A 12,907-nucleotide genomic window follows, 5' to 3' on the forward strand; every position below is an offset into this window, starting at 1 on the left:
TAGGTTTATCTCAGGAAGGAGCTGAGTAGATTTGGGCCACATCACAGAGGAGGCAGAAGCACATGTTTAATTCTATCACCGTTACTTTCTCAAAAGCAGCTGTGGGTTTGCCATTAGCCCAAGCCAATGTATGTTCAAGGCAACCACTGTTAGTACTGAAAGGATCTGACAGCTATTACTATAGCAGCAATCATTCCAGAATCAGCCAAAAGAGCAGAGTGCATGAGGGAAATACACTAGCCCTAAATGATTAACAACAGCTGCTGAAATAGATAAACCTGAACTCTGAGTGGTTTAACCTAATAAGAGCTCACTGCAGGGGCCCAGGATTTTAGCTCAGTGGCAGCTTGCTTGCCTAGCAAGTGCAAGGTCCTGAGTTTGATCCCTGGTACAAGAAAGAAAGGAAGAAAGGAAGGAAGGAAGGAAAGAAGGAAAGAAGGAAGGAAGGAAGGAAGGAAGGAAGGAAGGAAGGAAGGAAGGAAAAAAGCAAGCAAGCAAGCTGCAGCTGTTGGACATGAGTCAGGAGACTGGCCTCCATCTTCTAACTCTGAACTTGGGAAATTTGACTCCAAGGCCACCACAGCAGAAGAAAGGAAATAGGACCAGAAGTGGCACATCTCTCTGCTAACACTTGACTGCAGGGAGGGCCGGGAAAGAGAGGAAGCACACAGACATGGTTGGACACTAATTGTCACCACCACAGGCACAACCCTGCAGACAATGGGAAGGCAAGAACCTTTTTTTGTCATTGGTGATGGCAATATTGTTTGTACCGGATATCACCTGTGATGGGAGTTCAAATTGCACAGCTGGGCTAAGAAAAGTCTGTGCTAGAGCTCAGCCTGCTACCACACCCACAGGGCCAGACGACCTCAGCAAAAGGGTCACTGAGAGGAGGTGAGAACGGTCCTGGCCCCACAGCAACTAGCAAATTATCCAAGGATTCAGGCTGTCTCCACTTGTTCCCCTAGCTTCTACAAAAGTCCTCAAAACTGCCTGTTTGTGCCACTCTTCCTGCTCTTTGCACTTCTCTCTTGTTTCTGTTTGCTCAGACTTTGGACCTAGCACCTGTTGGGAGTAAAATGTCAGCCTAGAGAAGGCTAGCTGGCTTCCCAAGGCCCTGCCTGGGCCCAAAGTCCTCTGCTCCCCAATGAGACTTACAGAGCCTAGATGGTAGAGCTCATTTTATTTCTCTGCACACCATAGGGCAGTAAGTACTCCTGCAGTGAAATTAGGAATCAACCACACTCTTCTTTGGATTTGGGCTCTGTCATTTCCTGGTTCTCAGATCTCAGCAACAGCCACGGCACTGATAGGTCAGTGTCTGCAACACCTATTGTTAAACATGTTTATATTTAACAATTACCATTAGTTACTAAAGATAACATGAAGTTATAAAGTGCCTAGCATGTAGTAAGCCCTCTAACACTGGTAGTGATTATAATAATAATAATTGGAGTATTCCTTGAGGGTAAAATTCCTTTGAGTCATCTTTTATTCCTAGTATTATTTTGCTTATAACAGGAGTCTCATAAACATTGATTGGTTAAATTCATTCTTCCAACATTTGTTTACTGGATGCCTCCTCTGTGCCAGAGGAGCTGAAGATACAAAGTGACAGGCAAAGTCTCTGTCTTTATGGGGTCACTATCTAATAGGAAAGAATGACAATAAATAAATGATCAAATAAAATTCCATGCAGTAGTAAGTGATTAAACCACGGTGAGATCTGGACTAGAAAAGGAGGAGACTATTATTTTAGATGGTGTCATCCAAGAAGACTTCATGGAGGAAGTAACCTAAGAGCAGATACCTAGGAGGATAAAGGAGCCATAGAAAGTCTGTGCTCAGATAGAAATTCCATGGTTATATTCAGTGCTTGAGAGCAACACTGTGATAGGTTGTGATGCTTTGCTCAGGATTGCATTAACATTTTTGGTTTCTAAGCCCTATCATTAAAAGGACTCCCATCCTTGCTCTTATCATTTCTCCCCTCTTAGCTCTAACTCCAAAATCAACCCATCTACCTTCTCCTGCTTCTTCTTCTTTTGCCAGGCTCTTCATTCAAATTTTATAGCCCCGCCCCCTTCTCTCTTCTGTTCCAAAACCACTTTGATCTTTTGTCCTTTTCCTGTCTAAGTGTTCCCTGGCCCTTTCCTGCAGAGGAGGCACATTTTCAGCAAAGCTCTCATCTCCATGCCCTTTGAGACTATCACAGAACAGCTTAAAAGTGCTGAGTGCATTAGGGAGGCAAGAGCTGCCGTCTGGGAAGGTCAGGGAGAGCTGAGCCGACACAAACACCTAGGCAGGAGTCCCAGGCAGGTGCAGTGGCACATGGGCCCACATGGCTCTGGAAGGGACTAGGAAACTAAGATGCCATCACCTGGACACCACAGCTGGCTGAGATGGGCCGAGGCGAGTCTTACGAGCTCATGGCTTATTAGAGCATTAGCTAGGAAGCTGTGGCTCCTCCTGCAGCCTCATCATCCCACTAGGCTCAGGAAGACTGTAGTACCTGGGTCGCAGAGGTGGCAGAGAAAGTATACACACCAAAGGCTCTATCAGCTTTCCTTCCTCCTGACAACCCAAAGTAGGCCCCACCGAGTCTGGAAATGTTCACTGGGGCAGAATTTATGTCAATCACCTGCATAACTTCATCCCAATCTTTGTCACAGCGTACAACTTGTACAACTTCTTACCTCATATTTTTCTTTAAAATTACTTACCTCCTTATTTTCAAGGAAATGTTTATCAAATTCAAAAATAAATTAGTGATGGACAAAAATAAATACAATGGAAACTAGATGATGATATCAATTGATGTTAGTTTAGTTACATACTGCTGCTTGGCAAATTTTTTAAACTGAAAGTTGTATTCTGTCTGCTAAAATTAAAGAAATAAAAATAAACAGAAATATAAAATGGAAGGTGGCTAGATTAGCAAAGTTTAGGGAGGTGTTACAACCATAGTAGCACTTTTGCTTTGATTTTATAAATACTGAAAGAATTGAAAAGGGGAAAATGTTCTCAATACTAATTCAATGTTATGAAATACCATGTTAACATAATATATTAGTACCTAAAGAAACTCCACAGTGAGTATGGGCAACTCACCTGCTCCTACTTCTATGGACACCTATGCTTCCATACGGGCCCTGTCAATGACAGGGGACTGGACCCACTGAACAGGCTCCCAACCCAGGAATCCTGCCTGGAGCTCCCCATGGAAGGGCTGATGACCATACCATACTGACAGCTTATTGAACTCTTATTAGGTGCCAAGGTCTTTGCCTACTGTGTCTCATTTTAAGTCTGCCATCACAGTGTCAGACACCAAGCCTTCAAGGTTCATATTGTTACTTGTACAGTATTTTAGAAACAAAGTTGTGTGGTGTTCCACCTCAGGACCATTTTAAGCTGAAGTCCTGTGTCCTGACCTTCTCTCCCATGGCCTCCTGAACTATCAGAGCTATGTTCTCAATTTTTTGTAAAACCACTGATTTTGCTCAGAAGAGTGGTTTTCAAACTCTTTTTAAACCTCTGCTTCAGTTAGCTATCAGTGTGTAGCGAAGTGCCCCAAAATAAAGTAAATTAAAACAGGAACCATTTAATGTCAAATAACCATGCTGAGGCCCATGACAAGGCAAGAAGGGTGTGTCTCTGCTCCAGATGGTGTCTGCTAGAGACAGGACTGCCCCAAGTGCTGTACTGCATCCCCTATAGGAGTGTGATGTTGGGCCTCGCTGCACAGCCTGGCTGAGGGCATGTATTGGTGACTGGGACCTCCTTGTCTGTGGTTTCCTTGGCTCTCACCACTTGTTCTCTTCAGCATAGAGGAGTCTTTTTATACAGCGGTGGAGGCTTCAAAAGCCTGTCTGTCCAGGAGGAAATGGAAGGTCTCAGCATCACTGTCACATTCTCTGGTTTAAGCAGTCACAGGACCAGCCCAGATTCAAGAGCAGCGTGAATAGACTCCACTTCTTGATGAAAGAATTTCTAGCCCATTTGTAACATCCCAAACTATGAAGCCACTGAGAGACTAAATTTTACACAGAATCTGAACATGCAAAGCTGATAAAGGGGAGAGAGGCATAGTGGCTGGAAGTGAAACTCTGGAGGAGGTTGCAGAAGCCTTGCCCCCCTCTGCTGCTTCCTTGGGCTTTAGATGAAATCAAGGTCTCTAGGAAAGAAAATTTTTAAAGACTGAGCCAGAAAAACACCTAGCTTCTTTTCAGGAGACTAAAACACGGAGACAAGGCCTGAAGACCTTCACAATGCAGCCACTGCCAGCTGCTCTGACCTTGACTGGCTTCATTACCCTGCCCCTCCTCCCTGACCACCCCTGTATGCTCTCTCCACTGACCTCTCTTTCTTCAAACACATTCCTACCACAGGGCCTTGGCATGGGATAGTTCCAAGGCCTAGAATTCTCATCCTTTGGTTCTGGACCTGTCCTACCCTTCAGATCAGGGAGATCTTCCCTGCCTAAAGCAGACAATTCTATTGTATTGACCTGGTTTTTTTCCTCAATAACATTTCTTATCTACAATATTCTTTTTAATTTATTGTTTCTTCTATGTTTTCCTGCACTGAAAACAAGGTCAATGACCTCATTTGCTTGTTCACGGCTATCATTCCCGGCACCGAGCACAGTGCTTGCCGCTTAGTAGCCACTTAATAAATGTTCATTGAGCAACAGCATGATTAATTAAATGAATGAATAATGTTTAGAGAAAGGCTATTTTGTCATATCTTCTCTGTATGTTTGCAGGGTATTCCAGAAGTGGAAAGGCTCCAGGATTGTGTAATGGCCTCTACACGGGAAACAAAACCAGTGCTGCTGATAAAATGGCCTGACAGAGGCTCAGTCACTATCCAGCCCTCCAGCCCACTACAAGTGTTTTTCCAAATCGAGCTGCAGCAACGTGAGGCCAGATCTAACACCAATCTGACTGAAAGAATTCACACAGGGCCTGAGCAAACCATTTCCCCACATTACAGTTGAGAATCTGAGCCAACCAATGCTACAGGACATGTCCTTTGAATAGCACTATTCTCCCAGGTCCATGGTGCTCAGTGATGGACAAAGATGTGACTTGGTCCTTCTCCTTCTTCATGACAAGTACCCAGCCTAGTACTCAATCTGTGCCCCAGTGCTGACGTGTATGTTCAAGAGATCCCTGTGGCCATTCTTTCAGAGAACACAGCTAGGGGAAGACAAGCCTTATAGGGACCCTGTCAGCTTGGGGTTCAGAGCTGTGAAATGAGATCTTTGTCCCTGAGACTCTACTGAGAAGCAAGAGAAAGAAGTTAGTCCTAGATATCACCATCTCTTTGGGCAGAGCTACCCTGACAACTAGAAGAAGGTATGTTACAGAGAGTAAACTCAGTTCCAGGGCTCTGAAGAAGGTCTGTGATTAGAATTTGTTTCTCAAGACAAAGAGCTTTTGTGCTGTCCCAGAGAATCTTTAGGCAGCTGAGAAACCAAAAGTATAAATAATTTAAAGAGCAAAATAAAAGATAAATAATAGGAAACAGGAACATAGATCTTTTGCAAATGAGAAGGGGGTCTAGAGATGGAAGGTGGAGAAAGGAAGTAAAAAGAATTAAGAAGCGTTATGTACTTGTACCAGCTTCCCACTATAATGTAATCATTGTGTATGGCAAACATGTACTACTAAAAAACAGAATTTTTTAGGGGCCAGGGATTTAGCTCAGTGGTTCCGCTGCCAGCCTTGCAAGTGCAAGGACCCGAGTTTGATCCCCGGTACCAAAAAAAAAAAAAAATAGAATTTTTTAGAAAAAATAGAACAATTCACTTAGGACCACCACTTTCACATAAAGATTTCTCTGATCCAATCCAAGAAAGGTTTTTATCTTTTTTTTTCAGTACTGGGTATTGGACCCAGGTCCTTCACAGTGAGCTACGTGCCCAGCCCTTTCTTATTTTTATTTTTTGAGACAGAGTCTCACTAAGTTGTTGAGTTGACTAAACTGGGTTCAAACTTCCAATTTTCCTGCTTCAGCCTTCCAGGGTGCTGGGATTATCATTTCTTACAGATTGCAATTCCCAGGTTCCATGTGGTATGGTGTGGGGTGGACAATAGTTGAGAGTTTTCCTCTAACGCTGAGACTAAGTCTAGAGACAGGTCCATTTCTTGGATTCTGTCTTGCTCCAGTGAACTTCATCTTCCTCAGCACCCTGCTGACCCTGCTTAGATTTGAAGCAGTCTATTTCTTTATTCTTCATCTCAATCCTAAATATAAATCCATGTCCACTTACCTGTTTATCCCAAGGAGTCTTCCTACAGCCAGGAATCCTGATGCCTTGCTTTGCAGTCCTCTGAAAACACGCAGTTCTGCACCACTTTGGCCTCCCTAAGCAGAGAAGAATTAACTCAAAATTGGCCACACAGTGATAGCTATCATAAACATAGCAAAAGAAAGGTTTTCTTTTTAAATACTGTCTATGGATTTGAAATTTTCTTTAGTTAATAAATCCCTATACTTCAGGGATTAATGGAATCTAACAGGAATTTTGTCAAGGATCCAGAGTTTTAGTACTTTTAAGTCTCATACATCTTCCAATTCCTTCCCTAAATTCAGAAAGTGTCTGAATGCTTTAGAAAAGATCCTCAAGGTCATTAACTTCTTGACATAGCTTGGAATGGATTGGGATGTGTTTTCCCCGGAGACATTAGGTCTTGATTTATTATATGCTACCTTGATCTTAGCCTATGCAGTTTTCCTTTAAGACAGTAGTTCTAAAAATGTGAGCCAAGGATCTTTTGGCTTAGAGCACTCATCTCCACAGTATGTACTTTAGAAACATGAATTAATAATTAAGTCATGATCAATTTACTTGTGATAGCCCTTCTTGGTGTCTCATCAGGAACACCACCATCCCATCAGGAGTGCCTCTTTGCATTTGCAAATAGATTTGAGGATGAGGGAAGAAAAGAGAAAAAGAGTAGTTTGTATTACAGAGATCTGTGACCCAGAGTGTTATCTGAAATGCACAGGTCTCATTTAGAGAATGCTTTAGGATGGGTCATCACTGGGGTAGGCCCTTAGGTGATACACCACAGGCTGATCTTTTCCCCAGCCTCATTTAAAATCTGGGAAATAGAAAACCATCTTTTGCAAAACACCACAATAACAATCATTGCAGTCCAAATTAATCAAAGGATACGAAAATCAGACAAGTATAATGAGAATCAGCATAGTCGCATAATCCTACAAGATACTTACTAATTACAAAGGGAAAGAATAACTTTAGAGTGGAGATACCTGTCAGAACCATGTTCATCAAGTGATCAGCATTAACACCATCAGTAATGGGACCAATAGACAACATATATCCTCTAATACAATGCACTGTGAAGTGTTTTCTTAGCAAATATGTAAAACATAATCACAAGGAAACATTACACAAACCTAATTTGAGAAACATCTTACAGAAACATTGACTAGCATTGGCCAGTGACCTTTAAAAGTTTCAAGATCATAGAAGACAAAGCGAAAGAAATTGTTCCAGATTAAAAGATACTCAGGAAACGTGGAAACTTAACATAATATATGACCCTGGACTTGGATCCTGTTTTAGAAAAAAAATGTTAATGGGAAAAAATTTGAAGAAAGCATCAGTGTTAATTTCCTGGTTTTGATCATTGCAGTGTGGTTATGTTAGATGTTAATGTCTGAGGAATCTGGTTGAAGATTGTGTGGGAAGTTTTTGTACTAGTCTTGCAATTCTTTTGAAACTCTGAATGTACTTCAAAATGGAAAGTTAAAAAAAAATCTTTGGACAATGATGAAATCAGGAGAATAAACATCATGGCAAACTCAATCAACAATGAAGATTTGGAATGACAGAAACATTTATTCACTCAACACACAGGGTCTAGTGTAGGCCAGGGCTCTTCTTGGAACTGGGGATGCAACAATGAAAACGTCTGTATGGCCATCAGGACTAGAAGTGTGCAAACACTTGCAAGATAGACGTTGCGATGATGGCTACATTAGAAACTTGAACAAAATGTTATGGGAACGTAGAGGGGAAAAAGTAATAAAATGAGAGTATGTCATAGATGGGTACAAAGCAGTTGGAAACAACATGAAGCACCAAAAAGAATGTCCCTGTGGAGGGAAAGAATGAGTGACCAGGAACAAGGGGGAGACATGGAGGGCCAGGCAGAGTGAGTTATTGAGGAACAGCAGGATTGGGAAGCAGCTGAAGAGAAGGTGGTAGAGAGTTTGCAAGTAGCCTAAGAAAGCTGTGATTAGAGGTAAACAGGGAAAGTGAAGTAGTCAGAGAGCTATCTCTTGGAATGAGGAAGTGAGAGATTTCCTTAGTAACACAACTGGGCAGGAAGGAGGCAAGAATCCAGCCAGAGTTGGAAGCCCTTGGGAGTAGGCAGTATTGAGGCTGCCATGAATGTAAGGGTGGGAAATGATTGTGTTTTAGAAGGAAAGGGAGAGTATCACCTCTTAGCCAGCTGAAAATTGGTCCAGTGTTGCCTTGATAGCAAGAAAGTGGCAAAGACAGCAGACAGGCTGACACCAGTTATGCAGGGCAGAATTTGGGGTATTTCTCAGCATCACCCTGGTGCCAGTGTTGGCTCTTCCTCTTGCTGCCCTACCTCACCTTGCTGCCCTGAACCAGCCCTTGCAACCCACAGCATGGAAAATCCTAGAGCTGGTTTGGACTGACAGTTTTCTGTACCCCAAGGGAAGCCCTGATGAAATGCAAGGCCTTCAGAAAGTTCAACACCCAAAAACCAAGATCTAATTTGGCCTCTACTATTCAGCCTGAAATGACTTAGTTCCAGGAAGAATTTAACTGAAGCACATTTATTAGCTCTTTTCAAAGCATCTTTTTTTTAAAAGAAGGAAAGAACAGTCAATTAAGAATTATCTCCTTTTGTGTGAAACACTGATGGCAGTAAGGAATACCCTGTGTGTAGGTTATGCACAATGACTACTGGTTCTTGTGGGTGAGTGCAGGGCAATTTAAGAAAGAATAAAGAAAATTACATTATAAGGTACTGCTTTTTTAGGACAATGATTCAAGATTTGGAAAGCTAAGTGTATGAAATAGCCAAACTAACCAAGAAGGGGATGTATACAGCCTGTTTGCAACACAAATCTAAATTCTTATGAAAAATAAACATGTGCCATGACTAAATGAGTGTCAATTATTAAAAAGTACTATGAGTCAAGATGCTAATTTAAATGTGTGAGGTGTGTGTGTGTGTGTGCAGATGAAGAGAGAGGGAGGCAAAGTGCTCTTTGCTGATTACACTGATATAAGTCACAATAACTACAAAATGAAGTTTTCCCTCAAAAATATTTGAAATCTTTGATTTTTAATTCTTGATCTGGCCAGCAGGTGGAGATAGTTCTTTATCGGTAGTGCATATTATAAATAACCTAATTGGTAATTTTTTTAGGCTGAACTGAAAAAAGAAATCAAATTAGCATCCTTATATCTGTGTATTAATTTGATAACATCAAAAAGATGCAAGATAAGTTATGATTGTTTCCCTTGTAATAACCAGAATTATCTTTCTCTAATATTTATAAAGTACTGTGTACCAGGCACAGTACTGAGCACTTTAGTCCTTACAAAAGCCTTAAAAATCAGGTACTATGGTACAAACTTAGTTGTCCAAGGTCACAGAACTGATGCGTGGTAGAGCTTGGATTTCACCCCAGCCTGTGTGGCCCTAGGGTCTGTGGCTCTCTATTACGTGCTCCTTCAGTGTAACTCGAGATCCGATGTCAGATAAATAGATATGGACCAAACCTGTCAGGGGCTGGGGAAAGACATATAATAAATAAAATGGAGTAAGGGTTCACAGTAGAAAAAGATTCACTTTGGAAACAGTAAATTCTCAGATAAAAACTCCATACTCTCAAAGAAATGGGTATGGGCTCTCAGAAAAATAAAACTCAAGAAAGAGATTCAAGAGATTAAATAAGATCTAATAAGTCAAGAAATTTGGTTGGAAAGCATGATGAGGGAATTTGGAACAATAAAAGGAAATGCAGATGCAAGTGCTGTAAAAATGAAAGCCACATACAGAAGGAACAGGAAGCAGAACAGACACTGATGAAACAAGAAAAAATATTTTTAAAAATTAGTGATTCATGAGAAGATGATAGAAATCTAAATGAGATTATCTGAAATTAAATCAAAGCAAGAATTCCATAGACATCAGGTAGAAAAAGCAAGTCACTCAGAAAGGGAGTAAATCAAGCTAGCCTCAGACTTCTCCACAATGTCCTGCAATACATAATGACAGAATACAATGGAGCAAAGTTTACAGAATTCTTATAGAAAAATGAATATTAAATATAATGTATTGTTAGTCACTCTTTTTTTTTTTTTGGTACCGGGGATCGAACTCAGAACCTTGTGCTCGAAAAGCAGGCTTGGTGGCACTGAGATAAATCTCCAGCCCCATTGTTAGTCACTCATTTTGAAGAAGTACCAGCAGATGTTCTCCAATATGCAAGAACTCAAGACAAATGACACTCATGAGGTCTCATAGAAAGAAGTACTTGATGATGAAATCCAGCAGATCAAGGGATGATTTAAATTAAGTATTCAAAAATGAGTAAGTCAAGTTATAAAGAGTCCAGAGATAATAAATAAATTTAAATGTGTTATAATGCTAAATTAATTTTATATACCCTAGGAATAGAGTAAAGTGTATTTAAAAAGATCCAAAAATATAAGCAAAGTTGGCATTAAATGTAAATAAGGAAAAGATTATCTAGTAAATCAAAATGGCACAATTAATAACATATTTGGAAAAACGGCAGGTTTACTTCTTAAAGTCTTACAATAAAATAAATTAGAAATATATAAAATAGTTGAATGTTCAAATATTTTAAAGTAGCTATAAATATACCCATAAAGGGGCCAGGGATTTAGCTCAGTGGTTCTGCCGCCTGCCTTGCAAGCAGAAGGACCTGAGTTCGATCCCCGGTACCAAAAAAAAAAAAAAAGATACCCATAAGTGTGTATTACTTTGGTAAAGAAAAGTTTTCTAAGTGTGACCCAGAATTCTAGAAATTATAAGAGTCAAGATTAATAAATTTGATTATACACAAATTTTAAGCTTCCTCCTTGGTGAAAATAGTCAAGAGAAAATTACAATCTAGGGAAAATAATGGGCACATATGACAAATATTGTTAACAGAAATAAATATTGTTAACAGAAGAGAACTTCCTCAAGATCAAAACAGAAAGACAGAAAAAGCAACAGAAAAATAGTCAAAAGACATGAAAAGATAGTTGATTTAAAAAGAAACACAAATTTAAATGAACATGTAAAAATATCCTCTACCATATTCTAATTTTTAAAAAATGCAAACTCAAACAAGAATGAGGGCTTCTGCCTCTACTATGCCCAAGTAAGCTTTTTCTGGACCCAGTCTTCCTGCAGACAAGTTATAACCTCTGAGAAAATATTTCTTTTCTTTATTAGTACATATTTGCAGCACATAATGTTCACATTCATCTTAGGGAGTAAGCACATTTACTTAACATATCTTAATTCATTTTATTACCCTTCCCTCCCCACTCCATCTGTTTCTAGATCCCCTTCCCATTTCCAAAAGATCTATTTCTCTGTTTCCTACTGTCTTTTATTTTTTAAATTATTTATCCTTTGGATTTGTCATATAAGAGAAGTTATATGATATTGAAGCTTGTGTATCTGATTTATTTCACTTAGCGTTATGGTCTCAAGGTACATCCATTTTCCTACAAATAACTCAAATTTATCTTTCTTTATGGCAGAGTAGTACTCAATTATGTGTAAGTATCACATTTTCTTATCCATTACTCTGTTGATAAATACATAGGCTGCTTCCAAGATTTAGCTATTATGAATTATGCTGCTATAAACATGGGTATGCATGTATCATTGTGGTATGATATCTTTAACTCTTTTGGAAAGATACTTAAACGAGGAACAGCTGGGTTGCATGGAATTCCTAGTTTTAGTTTTTTGAGGAATTGCCCTACCAATTTCAGCGTGATTGTACAGTTTATATTCCCACAAATAACAGGCTAGGGTTGCTTTATCCCCATGGCCTTGCCAGCATTTGTTATTGTTTTATTTTTTGATGATAGCCATTCTTTCTGGAGTAAGATGAAATTTCAATTTTTTTTTTTTTTTGCATTTCCCTGATGGGAAGAGATGTTGAGCATTTTTTTCATGTATTTATTGGTCATTTGTACTTCTTTTGAGAAGTGCCTATTCATTTCAGTTGCCTATTTTTTTGATTGAGTCTTTTATTTTGTGGGGTCTGATTTTTTTTTTCTTAGTTTTTGTAAGTTTTAGATATTAGTCCTCTGTCAGAGGAGTAACTAGCAAGAATTTTTCCCACTCTGTAGGTTTTCTCTTCACTCTATTGGCTGTTTCCTTTGTTGTGCAAAAGCTTTTTAATTTGATATAATACCATTTGTTGATCCTTGATGCTCCTTTTTGTGTACCTAGGGTTGGAGAAAATATTTTACACACACACATACACACAACACACAAGACACTGATCTGAAGCCACCTGGCAGTGAACAAAAAACCTGACATTCTCTAAAGGAAAGTTGAAGGTTGAAAGCAGGAAATACCAAAAAGCAAGTTATCTGTTTGTATAGCTTTTAGCCTGAAGTCAAGCTTAAATCAATATTATAAAGGATATTAATACCCTGACAGGAAGACAAAAAGACAGAAGAAAGGACAACATTTGGAGCTGCTACACAGACTGAAAAATGATATTAAAATCTCAGGAGAAAATCTGGGTGGGAGAGATCCAAAAGTTTGGCTTATACACAATTTGGGGCATCCATTGGGCAGATATGAAGCAACCCACAAAAAAATAGAGAACAGGATGA

General features: G+C 39.7%; 1 long non-coding RNA gene across 1 annotated transcript; it reads left to right on the forward strand.

The window, feature by feature from the left end:
- Positions 1 to 319: 319 nt before the first annotated feature.
- LOC147825306 (uncharacterized) lies at positions 320 to 7,849 on the forward strand. Its single transcript, XR_015440910.1, has 2 exons — positions 320 to 897; positions 4,772 to 7,849. It is a non-coding gene; the product is annotated as an uncharacterized LOC147825306 (long non-coding RNA).
- Positions 7,850 to 12,907: the final 5,058 nt, after the last annotated feature.

Source organism: Heterocephalus glaber, unplaced genomic scaffold (genome assembly GCF_053883595.1).
Source record: "Heterocephalus glaber isolate CG9 unplaced genomic scaffold, H.glaber_assembly_v1.0 deba00001504, whole genome shotgun sequence".
Lineage (NCBI taxonomy): Eukaryota > Metazoa > Chordata > Mammalia > Rodentia > Bathyergidae > Heterocephalus > Heterocephalus glaber.